General features: G+C 34.5%; 1 protein-coding gene across 2 annotated transcripts in view; it reads left to right on the top strand.

Moving 5' to 3' along the window:
• LOC129246438 (uncharacterized) overlaps nucleotides 1-14,527 on the top strand; it is a 124,586-nt gene that overhangs the window by 74,362 nt on the left and 35,697 nt on the right. The gene's annotated exons all lie outside the window — the stretch shown is intronic.

The raw sequence follows: 14,527 nt of genomic DNA, 5'->3' as shown, positions 1-14,527 counted from the left end.
ATTTTAAAGGTTTTTTATTTATCATTATTTTTTTCTTATTATTATTTTTTGTTATTTTTTTTTTGGCAATTTATTTATATTTAAATAAATATCTTAAACTTTTTTTATTTATCATTATTTTTTTCTTATTATTATTTTTTCTTAATTTTTTGGTTTCGACAATTTATTTAGTATTTATTAAATTTTTTTATTTTTTTTCTTATTATTGTTTTTAATTTTTTTTTTTTAGTTTTATTTTTATTAGTTTCTTTTTGACAATTTATTTATGTTTTATTAAATATTTTAAAGTTTTTTTATTTTTTATTATTTTTTTGAAACTTTTTTCTGACAATTTATTTATATTTTATTAGATTTTTTTAAGTTTTTTTTTATTTTTTTTATTTTTTAAATTTTTTTTTATATTTTTTATTTGGACAATTTATTTATATTTTATAAAATTTTTTTAAGCTTGTTTTTTATTTTTGATTATTATTATTTTTTTTTTTTTGTATCATTATATTTATTTTGTTTTTATTGGTTGGTTGGTTGGTTGGTTTAAGGGTGACCCCGCATCGGAGTGCCACATAGACCGCAAGTTGGGTCCGTTGTGTTGCCCTAGAGCTCATTATGTTATATGATTTCCCCACCTAACCGAGATTTTTGTTGTAGATTTTGGTCAAAGATATTAATTCGTTTCCAGAATTTGATGAGAGATTCGATTTTCAGGTTCGAGAGTACTGATTTTTATTATATTTTTTTTTTTTTTCATTTTGACAATTTATTTATATTTTATTAAATATTTTTAAGTTTGTTTTTGTTGTTTTATTATTATTATTTTTTTTAATTTTTGTTTTTTATTAATATATTTTATTTTTATTTTTTTTTTATTTTCTTTTTATTTTTCTTATTGCTATTATTTCCATTTTTGACAATTTATTTATATTTTATTAAATTTCTTAATGTTTTTTTTTGTGTTTAGTAGTATTTTTTATAATTTTTTTAATTTGTAATTTTTTTTATACAACTATAGTGCAGTGTACTCTCTCCTAACGGACACCTACCACAAATTCTTACGAATTTTTTAATTTGCTTCCTCTTCAGCGGACAACCTTTCAAAAACCCGTTAACCCTTCCATTACACTTTTCTCATAAACGGATACATTTTTCCGACCCTTAGATGGTCCGCTTAAGAAAGATTACACTGTACCTATATTAAGTTACTTGATACTTGTTCTGGCATAAACCATATTTGTATAAAAAAACCCTCCAGAAGAAATTAAATAAAAAGCGATAGACAAAACTTTTCAATATTTTGCGCTGCTATTATTGTTCACACAAGTGTATGTACACACACTTGCCAAACAAGCTGACTAAATTAAAAATAAAAGTTTATTAAAATACCAAACAAAAAACGTACAGCAAGTAAGCGAAGTGGCATAACGGTGCGTATGATGAGGCTCTTGTAAATTCCTGGAGCGAACGCGGACGTACATTGTGGCAAGCAGCTTTGCGCTGTAAGCCGGTGACTACTGGCTACTGGTTACTGGGGCATCGACGTGCATACAAAATGCAATAACATCATCTGCCAAACATAAATAAAATTACGCACGCTTATTTTGCTACGTTTACAACGAAAAGTGCACCAACAACACCAATAACAACAACCTCAGCACAGTTCATACATAAACCAAACGCCACTTTAGCCACCGCAAACATCTCAGGTGTGTGAGTGTGCGTGTGAGTGAGTGTCAACTAGCACTAGCCGCCGTCCAACTTGACCCACGACGTACAGCACAACTCGACCACAACCGGATGCCACCGAGAAACAGCCACAGACTAGGCCGCCAGCCGCTCACCGCTCACATGTCGCTATGCCCGTCCGTTGGTGTTGTGGTTGTGGTGCGGCTTGCCACACGCTTTTAATTTTGTTGCGAATTTAAAACCAAGCGACAGCGCATTTTTCGCCTATAAAACACCTCAACGAGCAGAATGGACAGTGAGATTGCAAAAATAAGAGAAAATGCAAAGCTTTTCTGCTCGTAGAAACCTTAAAAGCAAAAACAAAAACACGAGGTGGTGGTGTGGTACGGCAAGCGTAAAAATCAAAAAGTTAAATTGTTATTCGCCAAATACCTTTAGCAAAAAAAAGGCAAACTAGTTACAAAATATGTTAACAACAATGGTAAAAAGTGTCTTTGCCGGCAGCCCGAAAAATTCTGCATAAACAACGGTGAAAAGTTTTAACTTTTAAATTGCGCGTCGCCGTGATTTTTTACGCGTTTTCGTTAATTCTTTTTCCAATAAAACAGTAAAAACAAAAGATTAATAAAAACAGCAACATTTTTTGGGAAAAAGTAGAACTTACTGCGCTTAGCAAGGGTTAGCTATGCAAAGAAAAAAAAAATAATAATAAAGAAAAAAATTAAGCATTCCGCTTGGGTGCGTAAAAATTGCATTGGCTTTAGAAATTTAAAAATACAAGTAATCCAAATGTGTGACGAAACGAGTATACAGCCATTCCATATTCAACGTAACAAAAAGTAGTGATTTTCTGCTGCATAGTCTTCCATTTCGGTAACATTATCTCGAACATGGGCTGAATTCGTTGTCAAACTAACGGAGATAGACTTAAAAATTTTTGACATTTTTGCACTGAAATTAAGTAAGGAAAGATCAAAAAAGTCTCCAACAAAAGGTACTAATACCTTAAGTCAGTCAACATTTCCTGATTCGATTTGCAGACGCGGAATTTGGTTGGTAGGGCTATCAGTCAAGCAGTATTTCATCATAATTTTTACGGAACCCAAAAAAAAAAAAAAACAGTAAAAAAAATAAGAAAAAATAAAAATATATTAAAAAAAAAATTAAAATAAATAAAATGAAAAAATAAGAAAAAATAAAAGTAAATTCAAAACGAAAAAAATTAAACAAGATTAAAAAATAAAAAAATAAATCAACAAAAATTGCAAAAAAAAACAAAAATAAATCGATAACGCTCATAACTTACAATACAAAAACAAAATAAAATAATAAAAAATAAAAAAAAATAAAAATAAAATAATAAAAAAAAAATAAAAAATAAATAAAAATAAAATAAAGTAATCAAAAAATAAAATAAAATAATAAAAAATAAAATACAATAATAAAACAAAATAATAAGAAAATAAAACAAAATAATAAAAAAATAAAATAAAATAGTAAAAAAATAAAATAAAATATTAAAAAAATAAACGAAATTTACAAATAGAAAAACTGAAACAAAATTAAAAAAATAAAATAAAATAAACTGATAGCGTTCATAATTTATAATAAAAAATAAAATAAAATAATAAAACCATTAAATAAAATATTAAAAAAAAGGAAATCAAATAATACAAAAATAAAATAAAATAATAAAATAAAATAATAAAAAAAAATTAAAAAAAAAAACAAAATTGAAACAAAATTTAAAAATAAAAAAATTAATACAAAATTTAAAATTTAAAAGAAAAAAAAACAAAGATAAATCGATAACGTTCATGACTTCAGTAAAAATAATGCCAGACTGTTTTTGAGTCCATTTCCGTCAGCCTGAGCATGGATTTAGCTCAAGAGCAAAATTTTAGTGAAATCGATAAAAAATTCGATAACTCTCTTGCAAAATTTTAGCTAAATCGATAAAGTTCACAACTTCTGCGAGAGAAATGTCTAACTTTTTTAAGTCCATTTCCATCAGTCTGAGCATGAACTTAGCTGAAGTGTAAAATTTTAGGGAACTCGTTAAAAAACATCGATACCTTTCAAATTGTTTTCAGTTCATTTCCGTGAGTCTGAGTATGAATTTAGCTTCTGTACAAAATTTTAGTGAAATTGATAAAAAATCGATAACGTTCATAACTTCTTGGAAAAAATTGTCAAACTTTTTTTAAGTCCATTTGCGTCAGCCTGAGTTTGAAATTAGCTGTACTGCAAAATTTTAGTGAAATCGGTAAAAAAGTCGATAACTTCCATAACTTCTGGGAAAATTTGTGAAATTGTTTTCAGTTCATTTCCGTCAGCGTGAGTATGAATTTAGCTCTAGTGCAAAATCGATAAAAAAAAGTTGATAACTCTCGTGCAAAATTTTAGCGAAATCGATAAAAAAAATTGATAAAATTCATAACTTCTGCGAGAAAAATGTCAGACTTTTTTAAGTCCATTTTCGTCAGTCTGAGCATGAACTTAGCTTAAGTTTAAAATTTTAGTGAAATCGATAAAAAAATCAATACTTCCATAACTTCTGTGAAAAAATAGCAACAATGTTTTCAGTTCGTTTCCGTCAGCCTGAGTATGAATTTAGCTCAAGAGCAAAATTTTAGTGAAATCAATAAAAGTCGATAGCTCTCGTGCAAAATTTTAGTGAAATCGATAAAAAAGTCAATACTTACATAACTTCTGTGGAAAAAAATTTTTTTCAGTCTATTTCCGTCAGCCTGAGCATGAATTTAAGCCAATTGCAAAATTTTAGTGAAGTCTATAAAAAAAAAAACAAAAAACAAAGAATCGATAACTTCCATAACTTCTGTGAAAAATTAAAATTTTTTTGAATCGATTTCTGTTAGTCTAAGCATGAATTTAGTTTTAGTTAGGTGCAAAGTTTTAGTGAAATCAAAGGCCATATTGCAGAAGCTTTTTACCTTTAATTTGAAATGGCTGTATATACATACGTACATAGTATCTATGTAGGAACATAACGTTCGTTACCCGCGAGATTTGCTTTCATGATGTGTAAATAAATCGTGACGGCATCTACAGGGTCATCGTTCCAGCGCTTGAAGTTTTATTGCGCTATAGGTAAACGACGAATTAATATTTTTCAATCCGTTTTTTTTATTGGCAGGAATAAACTTTGCTATGAAAAATCGCGCCGAATTTTATTCAAACGATTCCCACCGTGGGTTTTCCAATAGCCCACTCCTCTGCCAAAGCAATTTTTTTCAGTACAATTTTTGCGGGTTTCAGCGATAATCTCACCAACGGCTACTTTGATTTCATATTTCCACACTTTAGTTGCTTCTGGATGGTTGACGTAATATTTAACCTCAACGGTGACCCATAAAACTAACCGAATAAGCGACTTCACAAGCAACAAATCGATAGCACTATTTCGACGGATTGTTCGATTTTAATATTTCCCAACTTTGGAATCCATTATTTTTGCGTAAAATTCAAAACCCTATTTTTCGAATTGTCCCATGTATCAAATATTCACCGTTTTGTTGCCATTTTAAAGGTAGCTTCATAATACCTCTCTCACAGAAGTCTTGGTCCCTATTGGCAAAAAAAAACTCTAGTAATCGATTTTCACAATCTCCTCTTGTTACGGAAATCTTATCACTCAGGAAGTTTTGCAATGGAGGAAAATGGTGGTAGTTGCTTGGTGCCAGGTCCGGACTATATGGTGGATGCATTACCCAGCTGTATAAGTTTTGTGGGGATACCAAAGTCAGTTATAGCGGCGTAGAGGCAATTCTTGTTTGTGTTATCGTTTGTGGTTTTTTCAAGGACGAGTGGTGTTGCGACCATTCCGGCGTTCACGACTGGGGCATCGGTCTCAACCTCGTTGTCCACACTGCCACTGCCTACTAAACTCATTGTCACTTTGAGCAAAACTAAAGTAGCGTACCAAGGTGTCACTTTTGTTACAGTCGCAGCATTGGGAGCAAAGAACTGGTCCCAATATAACTGGTCCTCTACAGGGTTTATATATTTATATAAATAAGAATGCATTGGTGAGCGTACGTCAGCACACCATTCGCGATGGCATTGCAAATTGTTAAGCAGTTGCCTTTCGTCACTCACACAAACACACATAAGGGCGCTCGCATCAGGAAGGATACTTGCAACAGCTCGCAAATCATTTCGAATATAAATTTGAAAGGTTATCCAAAAATTCTATACTTAAATTATTCATAAAACGTCAAGAATGGAAAACAAATTGATAAGTTCGCGTAAACATACGGGAGCAACAACGACAACAACAGCTAGAATGAGCAACATATTTCAAATTCACCGAAAATACATACAAAAGTCAGTATTACATCGTGGGCACTTATACCTATAAATGGGGGGAAAAAACAAAAAAAAAAATCGCCAAAGGCAATCCTGTTCGGCTCTCACTCACATTCCACACCAAACGAGTACTTTCGCTGATGGTGACACTTTTTACCCCAGGGTATTCGCAGCATTTTTTGCCAGGCCACTCACAGCCATGCATACTAAACCATGCAGGCCAGGCAGGCATAAGTTTGTATATCCACATCATTTGATGCGAAGCTGCATATTTATATTTATTTATTATACAAATCACATTCGATCTTTTGCATTTTAGTGAAGGCACTTTGAGTGAAAGGTCGCAGCAGCTAACATCTGGCACTGCAATCGCGTTTTGGCAATTCTCGTTTGACCTCCATGAAATGAGGGGAGAGCAATCGACAGAATGGGCTGTAGTACGTGCGAATATAAGGAAGCGATTTTATTTATGTATTTTTTTTTATATGCTATTGGCATATGTATTTATGTACATACATATTTGGGAACGATTGTGAAAATATTCTATCTATTTTTTTTTTTTTTTTTTTGTTTTAATTTTTGCGAAAGGCGAACATCTTTCCATTGTCTCAGACTATTTGGATGATTTATCGCATGCTATATTGTGAAGAATGCACTAATCGATTGAGACATTGCGATGAACAACGATTGCACAACAATTGGCAATATATCAATGATTCAAAGATTCACTGCCTTTAGACAAATGTGAAAATTTGCTGCGAATGTCCGTGCATACTCATTTACTTCGAATTCTTTATTCATAAAGTTCAGTTAAAAAAATTGTGCAATAAAAATATAGGAATTTGTTTAGGCAAGTCGTGTTCGCCTGTAAGAGTGCAGTACTCAAAAGCCAGCTGAGTTATTTTCCAATTATTGGGTCGGGGAATAAGTTCATAGCGTTTTTATATTTTCTATTATTTAACAAAGATTTGTTTGCTATTTGGCAGACTCGTCAGTATTCACTCGATAGAACCCTTTGTGCTCTACAAAACTATGTGAATTACATTTTAGAGTTATTTAATTTTCTATTAGTTTCGAGGCTTAGAAATGAAGTACCCAGGGGGCACAAATCAACATTTTCGACACCTGCTCTTCTTTGCTTTTCATTGAGGTCAAAAAGCTGTCGAAGCAGCATGAGACATTAGCGACGCGTATGAAGAAGGTGTCGTAGGCGAGTCAACAGCACAAAAATGGCTTGCAAAGCTCAAAAATGGCGACTTTGACGTCGATGACACGTCCCGCAACGGAAAGCCTTCTGGATTCGATGAAAAACTTATCAAATTACTTTTGAAGGAGCAGAGGAATGATCGCCAAACCAGTCGCGAATTTGCTGAAGAAATGAATTGCGATCATAAAACGATTCTCAATCATCTTTATTAAATGGGATTTACGGAAAAATTGGAAGCTTGGGAGTCTGGGAGCTTGGAAGTCTGGGAGCTTGGAAGTATGGGAGCCTGGGTGTCTCACTAACTCAGCGAAAAAAACAAAGAAAATCGTTTGCAAATTCCTTCTCAACATATCACGCGCCATTGAGCGGTCACTAATAACTCATTTTTTGCCGAATTGCCACGAGAGATGAGAAATGGTGCAATGAAGCAAAGAAAGGAGTGGGTGGCTCCAGGAGATACGCCAAACCCAAGAGCCAAGCCGGAGCTTCAACAAAAGAAGATCATGACATGTGTGTTGGTGGAACTGGGAGGGCATTGTGCACTGGGAAATGCTTGAAAAGAATGATACGGTCAACAAAGAGCTCTACATTGCCCAGCTACACCGCGTGAAGGAGGCTTTTCGGCTATTCGACTGAAAATACCTAATCGACATGATCAAACTATACTCCTTCACGACAACACGACAACGCCAGGCCCCATGTTGCACAAGTCGTCAAAGCCGCACTCCGAGAGCTCAAATGGGAAGTCCTTCAACATCCGCCGTATTCTCCGGACCTTGCACCGACCGATTACCATCTTTTCCGCTCCCTGTCAAACCATATGAATGGCGTTACCTTCGATAACAAAGAGGTCCGCATGTTTAAAAACTGGCTCAACAACTTCTTTGACACGAGCCCAGGCGATTTTTGGTGGAACAGCATCAACAAAGAGGTCGAGAGGTGGAAAGAGGTTGTAAACAACAACGGCGAATAAACAGTGTCCGACCAATTAAAAAGGTCATACATTTAGTTTGGAAAATTAATTTTATTCAACTCAAAATAAAAAATGTATGAAAATAATACAGAGAAGAATACAAAGCAGAAAATAGAATCAATTTACTTTTGCTCGATATGACCACCTTTTGCCTTGACTATGGCCTTGAGGCGGTCCAGAAACAAATCGCAAGCTGCCTGAATGTGACTTGCAGGTATTTTGACCCACTCACGGGGAATGGCTTTTTCAGCACCATTCTTCGTTCACCCGAGCTTTGTGAGACGTTGCCGAGTCCTGTTGAAACGTCCATGGTCTGCCACCGAAATGTTGTCTGCCCACGGCTTTAAAGCAACCTCCAGAATACTTTCTCGATAGTATTTCGCATTTGCCTTGACGCCAGGCTCCATGCTCCAGACGATTGGAGAGCGCCCATTTGCGGTTACAGTGGCCCAAACCATTACCTGTGTCGGGTGTTGCCTCCTGGTGGCCAATCGATGAATGAAATTCTCCTATGAACGGTCGGTCAAATAAACCCTATCGTTTTAGAAGTTTGCGAATTGCTCAAGTTGAAAAATTTTGTGTCCTCGGACGACAATGTTCGAAAATTGACCTCTTTCGGTCAAGCGAAGCAACTCCTTCGCTCTCTCAAGTCTGTCTTGTTGCTGCTTTGGTGTGAGATCATGCGCCGTTTGGATCTTGTTAGGCTTGACTTTGAGATCATTTCTCAGTATGCGGTGGATGCTACAGTCAGTTCTTTCGCCATTTGATTGGCACTTCGTCGGGGATTTCTTTGGTAAAAACGCTATGAACTTATTCGCCAATAATATTATTATTATTATTATTTGTTTATTAAATTATAATTAAAATTATAAAGTATCATATTTACAGCAGTAGCTACCAGAGCTATCAGCTATCCCCAATAATAACTTATTCCCTAATATTTCATTCGCCTAGTACGCATTTTAGCACTTCTCAGTCGGCTTAAGGGGAAGAACAAGCATATACGGTGTTTTTGAGGAGCTTGAAAACTTGAAATGATTATGTAAAACAGAAGTATTCTTCGAGTGCATTTTTTTTTTATTTTTGTCATTATAATCTAGTAGATATTTATTTTTTGGCTAATATTTGGTGGACCATCGAAAATATAAAAATTGTATAATTCCGTTGGAAAAACCACAACTTTTGTGAGGCACCCTAGTGTACCCACACACGTACAGCACACATGCATAGGCGCTCTTAAGATGTCAGCGAGCGTGTGCCACAAAATATGATGTATTCGTTGTCAAGCGACTTATTTAAGTGAATGCCATAAAATCTAAAAAATATCAAACGTAACTGGAAAAGTGAAAGGCCGCTTTTCGCAATTCGCTTTACTTATTTTGTAAATCTCTTTGTAGCTCAGAGAAAGCGTTCAAGAGTTATGTAAGTGTACCGCGATTGTTGTAGTTTTTTTGTGTTTTTATGTATGTGTATGTGTGTGTGCAGGCGCTTTTATTGCGGCAAATCCGCGTGTCACGTCTAATTCGATCAACGTTGTCCTTGTGCGCGCATTTATACTTTTTACTAAACATATCTGTGTATATGTGCGTATGTATGCCAGTATATATGTAGATATGTCTGTGTACATACTTACTTCCTATCCATGCATCTCTTTGACTTTGTTTAGCATCCAAACCATTTTTCGTTACTAGTTCCGAAATATTTATGACGTATTTCATATGCAAAACGCATACACACACATTTTTGCCAACTGTAGGTACAAGTGGCTTATCTAAAGCTTTTTTTATTTTGCTTCTTCCACATTAAATATTCATGCGTTTCAGCAATTTCTTCGCTTGCTCCACCATCGAACCAACTGTCCAGCGTAACTGTCGCAAGCCAAAAATTCTTGTGGTGTCCGCCTTGCTCTAGGCTGGGCTGGGCTTAGTGCTCCTGTGTGCCCCTATGTGGTCCTGTGTGTGCGCGTGTGTGTGTGTGTGTGTGGCATATGCCACGACAAATTGCCATGAATACTTGAATGCTAACCCTTTGCTTGAGAATTTCTGAGTGTTCTCGTAGCGAACCTTTCCCCTACTCTTAACTACACCTCTCCGCTCATCCTTGCTTTGGCAGCTGTGACTACTTATCTTGCATTTCTACTTTGCGCTTAGGGGGTCCATACAATGCACTCTTATGTGTGTGTGTATATGAAACACTTATGCGACGCTTAATTAACTTAAATTTGATTTATAAAACCACTCGCATTCACGTTGGGTGCGCTGTAAAATTTTAGTGGCTTGTTTTGTTTCATGTGTCCCTTTGCGTGTAGTACAATTGAAAGCGTTGAGTGGAAGAAATTTAAATATTTATCAAATATTTGTGAAATGGCATCCTCGAGATCAGAAGTTATGACATAAATGTTGGGAAATATTTGTGCTTTATTTGGGAATAAAACCAACGCTAGGTTTATCTTTACTGCTACTGACTTTTCTAAAAAAAGAAAAAAAAAAAAAAATTGCATTAAATGTAGGTACTAAAAAATTAAGAAGGAAAAGTAGTTTCTCAGCCTCGCAGTTTCAGGTTCTTTTCTGACATACGATTTCGTGGAAGCAGTTCATCTCGTTTGATACATGACTGTCAAATATGCCTATATTATCGGTTATTTTCTATATTTATGTGTGGGAAATGACAGACTCGGCGAATGGACATACAGCAAAACCAAAAAAAAAAAAAAAAAAAAAAAAATAAAATAAAAATATAATAATAAAAAAAAATTAAAAAGAAAAATTAAAAAAAAAAAAACGAAAATAAAAAAAAAATTATAAAAAAATTAAAAAAAAATTAAATTAAACTAAAAAAAAACAATTATTATAAAAAATAATATATTAATAAAATAAAAAAAAAAAACAATAATAAAAAAAATAAATAAATAAATTTATTAAAAAAAAAAAATCAAATAAAAAGAAAGTCAACTGATTTTAATGAATCTTGTTTTATCTAATTACGAATTAAGTTAAGTTGCCATTGTCAATCGCGATAATTTTATTGGCTACATATTTCACATAGTTTGAGAGGACAGATACCTCTAAAATTTCGAAAAAAAAAATGTGTGAAAAGCCTCGCAGTTTGAGGCTCCTTTTTGACAGAGGATTTCGTGAAAGCAGTGGAATTCGTTTGATAAACGATTGCCAAATATGCCTCGTATATATATCGGTTATATTATATGTACATGTATGTGTGGGAAACGAAAGGCGCGGCGATTGAAGATAATAGCAAAAAGAAAAAAAATTAAGAGAAATAAAATTAAATTAAATAAAAATTAAAAATAAATACAAATAAAAAAATAAAAATTAATATAAAAAAATTAAATTATATAAATTAGAAAAGAAAAATTAAAATAAAAAGAAAATAAACTGATTTTTGTGCATCCTTTTTTATCTAATTACGAAATTAGTTTTTTTTTTATAATGCTATTATTATTTATTGAATCTATTAACTAGTCTTAAGGGGACAAATACCTGTAAACGGCCATATTTTCTCTGATTTTCATTCAAATTATTTAAAATGAAGAAGTCAATATATTTTTTTAAAAATTGGCATACAGTTTATTTATACATTAAAATAATATAATTTTTTTTTATTTTAATAATTTAAATCGATGGCCCTCTGATAATATATACAGATGGTTCAAAACAAGATGGCAAAGTGGGATTTGGAATCTTTTCCAATTCCCCTCACATCAATCTATCATTTAGATTACTGTAGCGCATTCCAAGCGGAAGTATGCGCTATCTGGTATGCTGCGAAAACTCTCTTAGAAAAGAGAATATCACTAGAGGATATCCGCTTTTTCACCGACAGTCAAGCGGCCGTTCGAGCACTCAGCTCCTCGTATACCCACTCAGATGTGGTTCGATCCTGTCTCTTATCTCTTAACGAGATAAGTGTTCAGAATTCTGTCCAAGTTATCTGGATACCGGGTCACAGTGGATTCGAAGGTAACTACAAAGCTGATGAGCTCGCAAGAGCTGGAGCTGCGCAATCAAATGTTTGTAACTTACCCACAATCCACATTCCACTCTCAACATGTAAAATGCTCATCGATCGAGAATTTCACAGCATTGCTGATCGGAGGTGGCGAGTGGAAACTACTTGCGTTACGACCAGACAAATCTGGTCATCCTACAATCTGAAACAGACAAAAACCCTTATAAGTCTTTCAAAACACGAACTAAGGCATATAATATCTTTCATCACCGGCCACTGCCTTTTGGGCACTCACGCACGTCGGCTCGCAGTTCCTCAAAACGACCTGTGCAGATACTGCAGATACTGCGAGGACGAAGATGAGGAAGTATCGAGCAGACATTTGCTGTGCAGTTGTCTCAGTCTAGCCAGAAGTCGACTCGCTCTTCTTGGGTCTCCAACAATTGACAATCTTTCAGTACTCTCGAACCTGAAAATCGAATCTCTCATCAAATTCTCGAAACGAATTAATATCTTTGACCAAAATCTACAATAAAAATATTGGTTAGGTGGGGAAATCATATAACATAAACTGGCCCAACTTGCGGTCTATGTGGCACTCCGATGCGGGGTCACCCTTAAACCAACCAACAACCCATAATTTGAAATGGCGGATGTACAATCAATTCTTCTAGGAAGGTCGCAGCGGGCTTCTCAATCGGCGGGTATTGTAGCATCGGCGTCAGTGACCTGAATACAAAAAACCAATTTTTTTTGTTTATTAGTGTCATAATTTCTATATGAATTAACAATAAATGAAAAAAAAAACAAATTCACGAAATAAAATGCTTCAAAAAAAACAAAAAAAAATGGATTTTGGGGCTAATTTTCCTATTATTTTTGCTTCGAAAAAAATATTTTTTTCGAAAAAATTTCGAAAACTTAAAACACATAGAAAGCAATATCATAAAAAAGATGTGTCCAAAATTTAAAGGAGATTGGTCAATAACTTTTCGAGTTATCGTGTACGCCAATTCGAAAAATATAATTTTGAGAAAAACGCGTTTAAAGTTTGAATACAACGAAACTATACCTCTCCCAGCGCTCGAACGCAAAGAATAAAGTCTTCAGGGTAGACGATGTGGGCCTCAAATATGCGCCACAGGATTGGAAGGTCAATTCTTCTGAGACGTGACGAATTGACGGTGTGCAACAGCGACCGAGCAAATGGATTTCGGTGGAGTCTCAGCCTTTGGTAGCAGTTTTGTTGGATTACTACTATTTCTGCTGCCTCTAATGGAACATTTAGGTCTCGATGATATTTTCATTGGTTATGTACCATGGCGCTCCAGTTACCATTCTTAATATTTTAGATTGGCTTCGTTTTATAATTGCAATATTGCAGGCACTTGCATTGCCGTAGAGTTGTGACGCATACGTCCAGATTGGCTTGATTATTGTATTGTAGAGAAGGACTCTGTGATCAAGGCTAACCCCGGAACGGGAATTGATTAGCCAATGAAGAACTTTATCAGTCCACTTTTGGCCTCAATGTGTCTTTTCCATGTCAGATGCCTGTCCCAACGAACACCAAGGTATGTTAATTCTTTAGAATGAGTGTGGAGTTTAGATATACACTGGAGCTATCGCTTCTATTTACCATAAAAGTCACATGCTTACATTTTTACTCAATCACTTTGATGCGCCAGTCTGCCAACCACTTTACCATGTGTTTCAGATGACTGTTCACCCGACGCACTTATTGGCCACTCGGAGTGACATAGGATTGCAGTGTCGTCAGCAAACGTGGATGTTTGTTGGAAGGTCAGCCGTGTGTATTACATATAAAAGCGGACCCAGTACACTGCCTTGTGGTAATATCGACTTCATCAGTTAGGTAGTTTTTATATCTTACCATAAACACTGGATTCTAATATTTTGTGTGAGCTTTGTGGCAGTGTGCGTTGGATTTTGTAGACAAGTCCCTCGTGCCATACTCTGTCGAACGCTTGAGCTACATCAAGAAATATGGCTGAGCAATATTCCCGTCGTTCAGAAGCATTTCTTATTTCAGAGCTGATGCGAGTGACTTGCTCAATTGTGCCGTGTTTCTCACGAAAACCGAACTGATGAGCTGGAACAATGTTGTTTTACTGCAGATGCGGCATTAGTTTTCGTTTTAGCAATATTTCAAACAGTTTGGAGAGAGATGACAGCAGGCTTATAGGTCTGTATGAAGCTGCCTTGGCTTTATTTTTTCCTGACTTCGATATCATTATAATGGTCGATTTTTTCCATTGAGAAGGAAAGTGGCCAACTTAAAGAATTAGTTGAAGTTATTAGTTGAATTGCCATTGTCAATCCCGATAATTTTATTGGCTACGTATTTGACA

Source organism: Anastrepha obliqua, chromosome 4 (genome assembly GCF_027943255.1).
Source record: "Anastrepha obliqua isolate idAnaObli1 chromosome 4, idAnaObli1_1.0, whole genome shotgun sequence".
Classification (NCBI taxonomy): Eukaryota; Metazoa; Arthropoda; class Insecta; order Diptera; family Tephritidae; genus Anastrepha; species Anastrepha obliqua.
This window is presented reverse-complemented; position numbering and strand designations above follow the sequence as displayed.